This window comes from Leuciscus leuciscus (genome assembly GCF_965113295.1).
Source record: "Leuciscus leuciscus genome assembly, chromosome: 2".
Classification (NCBI taxonomy): domain Eukaryota; kingdom Metazoa; phylum Chordata; class Actinopteri; order Cypriniformes; family Leuciscidae; genus Leuciscus; species Leuciscus leuciscus.
In genome coordinates this window covers 6,001,968-6,012,583 of record NC_138726.1, presented here as the reverse complement: position 1 = coordinate 6,012,583, position 10,616 = coordinate 6,001,968, and the positions used below count along the sequence as shown (strand labels likewise).

Genomic DNA, 10,616 nt, shown 5'->3' with positions numbered 1-10,616 from the left:
TTGTCCATTCCTTTAACTGATTGTTAAACCAGTTATTCACTCACTCACTCTTTAAATTGTAATTCCTTCATTCACTTACTTTCACTTACATTCATTCACATACTATTCATTCAGTTTTGCCTGACTGTTCATTCATTCATTTATTAAATCATTGATTAAATTGCATTTATTGGATGCAATTTAATCAATGATTAAATCCTTCGGATGAGACGTTAAACCGAGGTCCTGACTCTCTGTGGTCATTAAAAATCCCAGGATGTCTTTCGAAAGAGTAGGGGTGTAACCCCGGTGTCCTGGCCAAATTTGCCCCTTGGCCTCTGTCCATCATGGCCTCCTAATCATCCCCATATACTGATTGGCTTCATCACTGTCTCCTCTCCACCAGTAAGCTGGTGTGTGGTGAGCGTTCTGGCGCAATATGGCTGCCGTCGCATCATCCAAGTGGATGCTGCACATTGGTGGTGGTTGAGGAGATTCCCCCTTCTATGTAAAGCGCTTTGAGTGTCGAGAAAAGCGCTATATAAATGTAATGAATTATTATTATTATTATTATTTATTCATAGATTCATTCATTCATTCAGTTCATCTGGACTGTTTGGCCATTCATTCATTCATTCATTCATTCATTCATTCATTCATTCATTCATTCATTCATTCATTCATTCATTCATTCATTCATTCATTCATTCATTCATTCATTCAACTGCACTCATTCATTCAACTGCACTCATTCATTCAGACTGTTTGAATTCATTCAATCACTGCCTTATTCATTAATTTAATTGCATTAATTTCTCTCACTCATATCCTGACTGAAAAATAATAATTTTGAATTGAATGCCTGCTCACTCGCTCACGTATCCATGTATTAAATTGCATTCATTTATTTCTCACTCATTACTTGACTGTTCATTCATTGATGTATGTAAGAATTGTATTCCTATTCAATCACTCAGTCACTTACTCACGCATGCATTGTCTGACCATTCATTCATCCATTGACTCATTCATTCATTCAGTTATTCAGTCATTCATTTATTCATTATCAGCTCTTAATTTTAGCGGTTGCCCATGTGATCTTGAGTGTGGATAATAGCCTTGTGCCTGTACAGCAGGATCCTGATCCCTCCCTCTGCCCTTGGCTCATGTTTCCCTAAGAGGCTGGAATGCATGAATGGAGGCCTCTTCATATCAGCAGCTCGCTCTTTCATTCAGAAATGTTTATACCATCGGTCACCTGACCTAAACTGTTCAAACAGGGGCGGATGGCAACATAGAGGAACTTAAACGTTCGGCGCTATTATTAATGTTTACCTATGGTTCATTTACCACCGAGTGTACCTGATTAACAAAAAGAACAATGTAAACAGCTCATCATTTCCTCTTACACACTTCTGAGGAAACTGAGATGCAGTTCAAATGATACAGGGCAACATCACAGCCACAGCTTTGAACGAAGGCATTGCATCTCTTTTTAAAAAGCCAAGCGTCAATCCTTGAAAGGATTATCTTTAGAATATCCATAAGAATATCCATAAGAACTTCAATCATATGATAGCACTGTGTGGAGCTTGTTCAAATGTGTATACTGTAGCTTTATTATGAGCAAAGCCAGTTTTCTGTGTTTTCTTGGAGGAATGTTTTACTTTGGGGTGTGTTCACATGGAGCCATGTAATTGTGTATGTACAAGTCTGTCTTGAGAGAAAAGAAAATCCCTGTCATATTTACACAACGCATTAATGATGAAGGGGTCTCTCATCACCTTCTCTTGTATTCTTTCACAAGTTGAATGATGATATGCATGTTAAACTCAGCTACGAGTAAACGGAAGGGCAGACCAGCCTAAACAGAACCGGCGGCTTTGTCCATCTCAAAGATCCCTCTTTGACAAATGACTCAGGTTCTTGGTCATGCAAACAAGGGCCTGATCCCAGGTCAGCCTTTAGACCTTCGCTGTGACAGATTGCACCTGGTTTTAGGGGTAAGGTATACCCTCTTCCTTGGTGGCTGTTCATAATTGTATGCAGCTGCTTTTTCCACTGTTGTGTGTCCAGAGGCCCACAGGGTGCTGGCCTGAGGTAAGCCATAACAATCGTGGCAGACAAGTCACCCCTCCCTATCTGGTCCCATACATCTTCTCAAGGTCATGCAGAGGTTTCAACTGTCCCATTGCTCACTGCTAACAGCTGACTCCAAACCAGTGGCTGGCTCATACTCCTCCTTGCTGGATGAGTTGATCCTGGATGGGACCTGTGTTGAGTTGCACAAAAAAAAATCTGAATTTCGTGACTTGCCTCCCAAACATTCATATTTTAGCTTGAAACACTAGCCTCCTCTTTCTCAAAGAGATTAACTCTATAAATCTGACCACATGAACCTTACCATGTGTTCATCACAAGCATTCAACACACACACACACACACATAAAAAACACCCCTGTGAATTCCCTTCCTCTCTTCTAGACCAACAAGTGGTTGTTGGGGCTCGGGCTTAAACGACACCCGCTATCTTTTCTTGAATTCGGGGACTGAAAGACAATGGCCTCCAAGTCTTGAGTCTGGGACCTGTCACTTTAAATCATCTCTGATGTAGATCTGATGTGACATCTTGGAAACCATGATAATGAAGAAAGCTTCAGACACCGCTATCAACACTGCGATTCTCACAGCGCCCAGTTCTCCTCGCACTAAACGCGGACCCCCTCAACGGAGGACATAACATCAGGACATCATTAGTGCGGTGTCATTGTGGACCGTGAACACACCCTTTGAAAAAAAAAATGGGTGTGTGATAGTTTGTGCTTATCAGGGAATGGCAGAGCTGAACCTCTTTTTTTATGGTTCTCAAGAAATGGGTTTTCTTATAACATCACAAGACACAAACGTCTTGGATAACAATAAGATGATGGTCATTTCTGTATGATGGATTGTTTCTGAATGCTCAAGAGTAATGATTTGAAAGAAGATATCAGTTGCACATGTTTTTTTTCTCCACAATAAGTTTAACCTGCATCACTACGAATGAACAACATCTTACATTGCCTAACATCTCTACAATACAATGCGCAATTATTTCAGAGAATTAAACTTACATAAACCGACACTGACTTTTTATTGACTGTCTTATCTCAGGACCTTGAGTTTTATAGTGTGATAATGAAAGTGAAATTGTTTATATTGTTTTCAGAAAGAAAGTGATAAACCATGATAATAACTTGATTGAACTCTGCGAAAGACGTTCAGGTCATTTACATAACTTTTAAGTTTTCAAGACTAAACGGATAAGATGATCCCTATGGATTCTTTCTGCACTTCATTTGTGCCTTTTACAATCTTAATGGATAACTTGCTCAAATGCCCTCACTTAGCACTTTGCTTGGCAAAGTTGAGTTTGCTCACGGTGAAGTTCATTGTGCTTCTCCAAGTGCCAGATATCATGAAATAAGTGTAGTTCTGCACAAGGTCCTCTAGGTGGTGCTTGGAATCCAGTTGCTCCTATGGGACTTAGAGCGGATGGCTGTATTAGAAGTGCTGGAAGACAGGACACACATTGTAAAATTGTACACTCAGTGACATCTTGGAGGGGTGAAGTTGGGTGCCTTTAGGTGAAGTAGGTCAGTTCAATACAGTGAACTGCAAAAGTTGATATCAAATGTACAGTATAACATGACACTTCATGCGTGTTAGACATGTGACAGCAATGTGGACATTTTGAAGGGAATTTTTGAGTACTTAAAAGGACGGAGAAGCACACAGAGCCGTGACCTCAAACAGACGCTTCAAACAGTGTATCCACAATACTGACATGTAGTGCAATAAGGCTGCACTCCAGCAATCTCAACTAGATCATCAGTCAGTGCTCCTCAAACAGACTTCGGAATTTAGTTTTCATGAACTCCAAGCTTTAGCCAAACCCAGCTTGCTGCGCTTCATATAAATAGACTTTCCCCTCCATCTCTACCTTAAGAAGCTCCAAATCCGATAGCATTCCAAGCATTGATGTTTCATCAGACAGGAATATCTGCCAAGGAACCGTGTGTTTACCTCAGCGCTGAGCTGGCCTTATTGTCTTATTGACTGCTTTATACACACACATGGCTGTTGTTCAGTAAAGGGGAATCTCCTTATGCAGTTTTCTCATCAATTCTGTTTACTTTATTCTCAAATGCGCCTTTCGCTGAGAGGGCTTTCACAGTGTGTGGGTATGCCTGTCTATGTGTGCGTACGTCTTCCCATCTTTCTGTGTGTGTGTATGTGTGTGTGTGTGCATGGTGGTGGTGGGGTTCGACAGCATTCCTTGCTTGATGCATGCCTGTCTCCATTTGCCCCTCCTTCGTGTAGCTTGCTTCCCCCGCCTGGTTGTTGCTCCAGGTTCTCATGGGACGGTAATCTACAACAAAGGCTTCCAGCCCACACACTAGGCAGGGTAATGCTCCCACGTAAGCTCTCCTCTGAGCAATGTGCTCTTAGACCGGCGTACAGCACTCAAACCCATGCTCTAGCTTAGCTACCTATAAGGATCAGGTAATGGTCACATACATGCACATGTGTGTACAGTTTGCTGTTGTGCTAAGAAAGCATCTGGCTAAATGTATTATGTAGGATAAATGCAAGTTAGCAGTTAGCCATCTAACAAACTTCCCCACTTTAGTGTCTCAGAAGTTGAGCTCTCCATGCCTGATTTTGTTTATCTTTTCCCCCCTTTACGACCCCCTTTCCTATGTCTTCCTCCCGGCTGGAAGTTTTGGTTGATGTGAGGAGATATAGTGTTTCTCCACTTTCCACCACAGTGCACAGCAGCAATTCTTTTAAGACCATCAGTTTTCACTCAACAGAACGATTATCACCAAATCTGTCTGTTTTCAAGTGTGTGCCTGCACAAAGTGCAAAAGCGTATGTCTTTGTTATCATTCCCCCACAAAGATTGTTCTGTTTTTTTTTTTTAAGCCTCCGCCCATATGAGTCCTATAGATTGCCTCCACTTATGACAGTCACACAAAGTCAGTCTGCCTTTTTTTTTTTTTTTTTTTTTTTTTGGGGGGGTAGGAGGTTGTGTATTGCACAAGATGGCTAGCCAGTGTTGAGGGAGAGGGCTCCCGTTCTGTTGAGGCCAAACGGAGAGGTCAGATCCTGTTAAGACTATTTGAACCCCCACACTGCTGTCAGGATTCCACATGCATGCAATCTCTTGTGCTCCACTGAGCTCATGTCTACGAAACTTTCACATTTTATGTTTCCTGCGGAGCTTTTCCTCTGAAGAAAAAAAGGAAAATGAATGGAGAGCTGAATGAATCTACTCACCCACATGTCATTCCCAACCATATGATTTCCTTTCCTGGAAAATAAAAGGAGAACGTTTACAAATTGTCCAAGCGGCTCTTTTCGATACAATAAAAATGGATGCTAATTCACACTTACAATATAAAAACATTTCATTAAAAGCATCATGATTTGTGCACCTTATTTTCTACAGTTATACGATAACATTGTGTGTGGAAAAGATTGCAAAGTCATTATTCGCTAATAAGAATCGCACGACTCTTGTATAAATGCAGCACGAGGTGTTTCATTGTTTTTGACAACTGTTACCACTAGGTGCATTTTGTTTAGCGAAAACGGGAAATTCAGAAACACTCCTTATTGACACAACTTTACCCCAATGCAATATGTTGCATTCATCCTATTAGATGTGATTTAAAACGCTGTCAGTTCTGCAGTAATCGGTTCTGAAGGTGAAAAAATGGGTGAAAAGTGCTGAGTTTGATTGCTTGCACAGCTTTTGCTTTTTCACTTCCTTTAAAGTGGTTGCACAATAGTTTCAATGAAGAACAAATGGCACATGTGAACGGACCCTACAGCATTTTGTGAATGGGGCTGGGGTTGAGAAACTGCAGGAACTGCTGGAGAGGAGATGCAGGAAGTTGATTGGCTGCTCTCGAGTACACATGCACTCTTTGATTGGATGACTGGAGAAGTATCTGGCCTCGGCCAAAGAGAGGTCGAACTGTTGCTGTGAGTGTTTATGTGTGTTGTCAGTCTTCAGGACTCATGCTGCAACCATCATGGGAAATGCTTCCTTTAGTACTTTCACACATCAGGCTCAGAGGTTCACCATTTAGAGAAAAAAAGTGACCACTGGGCATTTCTGCTGCTATAGTTTCTGTACATTGAGAAAATAGAAAGAGGAAGTACATTTTGATGCTTCCTTTGTCTGGTCGCATACATGAGAAAGCTTAATTCCCTAATACACTTCTATGCAATGCTCATCTTGTACCATATACTTTGTTGTGGCACAATAATATAAATAAAACATTCAACTAAATATATGTAACTTAGTTATGTGGACCATTGAGATTTCACTGGCTATGCCTTGTCCAATACCCTAGAAATAAAGCAAGCAAATGACAAAATGTCCTGTCGCTCATGATGAAAGTCACAGCTGGTTCGAACATGGTTGGAGTTGTAGCAGTTTTATCATAAACCACATCAGATGTATTATATCTTAAGAGACATTTAGACAATTTTACTCTCTGCTAAGCATCAGAATATGTATTGTGAATGAATGTTTATTCACTGCCATACAGCATTTCCTTCCCAACACTCATTCAAGGCAGATTCATCATAAATGCAACTCATTTCACAACAATAGCCAAACTACTCATGTGCATCCAAAACTTACTTAACTTTATTAGTTTGTCAGGCGTGCCTCAGGTCACTACAAATTCTAGTAGTAAGCAAAAGAAAATTCAAGATTTGTTCATGGCCAAGATGTGGAGTGACCCACACATCTCCCTAAATCCAGTGATCAAGCTCTCTTTACTCTTCTGGCTCAGAAAATAATATTTTTTCCACAAACTCCAAATCAAAATCAGATAGACCAGCCGTGGCATTTATTCTTCATGACACAACGTTTCAACACCTTTTCAAGTAGAATGTGCTTTTTTTTTTTTTTTTAAAAGTTGTGATAACTACATTGTTATTGGTAGCTGAAAGCATAATCGCCTATATTAAATAAACAAAAGGAAGGGGTGTTTCAGTTCCGTGGAAATCTTAATGCGACCTTAAATTCACATTCACCTTGATCCTTACATTTTTGCTTTTTGTTGTTGTAAACTGTGCTTCTGTAGAATAATAAAATTAAATTTAAATTTAAAAAACAGTTCACTTGTTTCTACAAAATTACCTTAATGCTTGTGTGGTAAAACCTTACAGAGATAGTTTATCCAAAAATGAAATTCCATTAAAATAATAAAGTGTTAGCTTTCTTTCTTTCTTTCTTTCTTTCTTTCTTTCTTTCTTTCTTTCTTTCTTTCTTTCTTTCTTTCTTTCTTTCTTTCTTTCTTTCTTTCTTTCTTTCTTTCTTTCTTTCTTTCTATCTGCAGAATCAGCCTGATCTCACGGCAATTCGTACGAATTCTACGAGGTGGCTAATTCGTACGAATTCATGCGACCTCACTCGTACGAATTAGTAAGATTTTTGCTAAATCGTACATATTTTATGAATTGCCCAATTCGTATGAATTCATACGAATGACCTACCCCTGACCCCGGCCCTAAACCTACCCATCAAGTGGGGTTAGACAAACCGTACAAATTCGTACGAGTGAGGTCGTACGAATTAGCCACCTTTTTATCACTCGTACGAATTCGTACGAATTGGTCGTGAGATAGCGTTTGCAAAATAAGATATTTTAAAGAATGTTGAGGCTTCTTTCTTTCTTTCTTTCTTTCTTTCTTTCTTTCTTTCTTTCTTTCTTTCTTTCTTTCTTTCTTTCTTTCTTTCTTTCTTTCTTTCTTTCTTTCTTTCTTTCTTTCTATCTGCGGAATGCAAATTAAGATATTTTAAAGAATGTTGAGGCCCAAACAAAATTGGACACCATTGACTTTCATTGTACAGAGAGATATAAAAAAATATATAATTTTCTGAATATTTTCTACTGTGTTCCACAGAAGTAGGAAAGTAAAAAACAAAGTTTGGAAGGACATGAAGGTGAATAAATAATGACAGAATCTACATTTTTGGGTGAACTATATCTTTAATACTCAACTCGCTTGTATACTTTGCAACTTGTTCAGGTATTTGCCAATTACATAATTTGGTAAGTGTCTTAAACACAAATAAATAATACAAATTGTATTCAGTGAGGTGCAACATTGCTTGACTGCACACGAAAATGTATCATTGTATCACTTACTGATCCCCTAAAACAAAGAATATAATATTAATGACATTACATTTCGGTTCCCAGTAATTCAGTCAATACACATGTTTGTACAGTCTCAGTAGATTAGAGAGGTGGTTTCTGGGTGGGTTTGTTTTGAAGTGTGATAAGACCGACCCAACAGGTCTGCCTTGAATGTGTGTGTTTTAAAATATTGTAGTTTTTTTTTGTTTTTTTTTATCTCACGCAACTTCAACAAGATTAGCATGAAGCAGTTGCGTATGTGATCAGGTTCTCATACGAGTGTTTTGACAGTTGACAGGGATGTAATAGGTTTGCTCTTTTAGGAAAGTCTAGGTTCAACCTTTCAACTCTCACCCTGTGTTATGACTGAAGTTAAGATTGCAGCGATGAAAACTATGCTGACTTGTGTCTGAGACAGTCCATTGACGGTGTATAAATGGGACAGTGTCACTTCAGGGTCTTGTGATTGTAATGTGTTTTCACAGACTTTCTGAGATGGGTCCAATGGAAATAGTGTTGAGCGTTCTTGTTTTTTTGTGTGTTTTTTTTTAAGCATCGTTTTTTTAATTTGTTCCAGTAACTATTTCAGAATTGTATGCATTGCTGGTCTCCCTAAATGTTACACAACAAGTTCGCTGGGTTGCTTGAAATGATCTGATGATCATGAAGTGTTTGAAAAGCTTGAACATTATAAATATGCATGCTTAAATTACAGTTTCAAAAAGAAAATATGCTAACACTTCATTTTACTGTCATGCATATTACATGTATTTACTATAGTTATAACAGTGATCATAAACCAAACTGATAAAACAAAATTAAAAAAATTCTGTCAGTAATTACTCACCCTCATGTTGTTCCAACTCCGTAAGACTTTCGTTAATCTTCAGAACACAAATTAAGATATTTATGATTAAATCTGAGAGCTGTCTCACTCCTCCATAGGCTATAAAAAAAAATATTTTGACCAGTAGTGTATATAATATAATATCCTTCTGGCATGAGAAGAACGCAGAGGGTTCAAGTCCAGGAAACCCAGCTAATGTGGCAAGGGAAGGAGTTCCTCTGCAAAGTGTGTCATCGTTGGCTCCTCATCAGAGATTCACAGCATATGTCCAACATTTGTCCAACTTTTTTGTTTCATTCCTGTCACAACTGTAGGAACAACTGGAAACTGTGGCCTTACATTAGAAATACTTGGTCTATTTTAACATCTTTGGGTAAGAACATCTGTGAACCCAAACCCATTTAAATGCATTTCCATTTAAATTTCCACACTATATTCCCTATAATGCAAAATATATGTTTTTTAAACATTATTGTTAAAATCGTCTGTTGTTTTGGGAGGAGGTCACGGATTTAATTATGAATGCACAGATCTGATACAATGGGACATACAATGGTAAAAATAAAATATGCCTACGTAATAGAGGCCCAGCCAAGACATGTCACTATCCTGTGTTTTTTTTTGCTTTGCTGGCCTATATAAAGTCAACGACCTTGCCTTTTCCTTCCTGCTGAAGCTTCTGAGCCTGAAAGAAAAGACATTTGCTTTGGTGTTTTTAAGATACTTGAGTCATGACACATCGTGCTTCTGCAAGCCAGGGACATGCTCTGCCGGGTACTGAAGGGTGTAGCTGTTTGTAGAGCGCTGATATGACTCCTGCAGATACAACAAAGACAAACTGAATTTCTCAAAGAATGCGCGCGTGAGAAGCATTCACTCCGACGCATGCAGAGACATTTCCCATCGCCGAAACATCGTCTCAGCGCTCCGAGAAAGAAGAACAGAGCAGGGAAGAAAAAACAGAGTGGTTACGAGAGAGGGAGAAAGGGAGAGCAAAAAGGCCCTTGTCCAGACGGCAAGCACATGCTCGTGTAACAGGAGTCCTGAATTCCACAAGGCTTACTGATCTTTTATTTCCCATTAAGCAGGGTAGACTGAGAGAGAGAGAGAGAGAGAGAGAGAGAGAGAGGGTGGGTTTAGTGGACGTAAGATGTGTGTGGGGGGGGCAAATCTGATCAAATATCAAGTGAGTGACTTCTACCGGGGAACATCTGATTGGGTCTGATTTCCAGCAAAGGCCCCTCTGATGTGAAAAACGATGACCTGGGGAAATGAGCTGCTTTAGGCCTTTCCTCCAGGAATGTTGCACTGCAGCTCGTGTCCACGATGTGTCCCCGCTCTTGTGGTGTCCCCTTGCTCTTCTCCAATGACAGCTGCTGTTGAGCTACTGAACACTCTCAGAAAAAAAGGTACAAAAGCTGTCACTGGGACAGTACCCTTCAAAAGGGTTCTAATATGTACCATTTAGGTACTAATATGTACACTTTTGGAACTAATATGTACACTTTTGGTACCAATATGTACCTTTGATGGACTAATATGCACTCTTTAGGTACAAAGGTGTACCTTTTGAAAAGGTACCG

General features: G+C 39.5%; 1 long non-coding RNA gene across 2 annotated transcripts; it reads right to left on the bottom strand.

Moving 5' to 3' along the window:
* Window positions 1–926: 926 nt before the first annotated feature.
* On the bottom strand, window positions 927–10,188 carry LOC309492218. Of its 2 annotated transcripts, XR_014203472.1 has the most exons (3): window positions 9,034–10,188; window positions 3,400–5,335; window positions 927–2,251 (listed from the first exon to the last, which is right to left on the bottom strand). It is a non-coding gene; the product is annotated as an uncharacterized lncRNA (long non-coding RNA). The 2 variants fall into 2 exon arrangements; XR_014203473.1 differs by lacking the exon at window positions 9,034–10,188 and having other exon boundaries at window positions 3,400–6,592.
* Window positions 10,189–10,616: the final 428 nt, after the last annotated feature.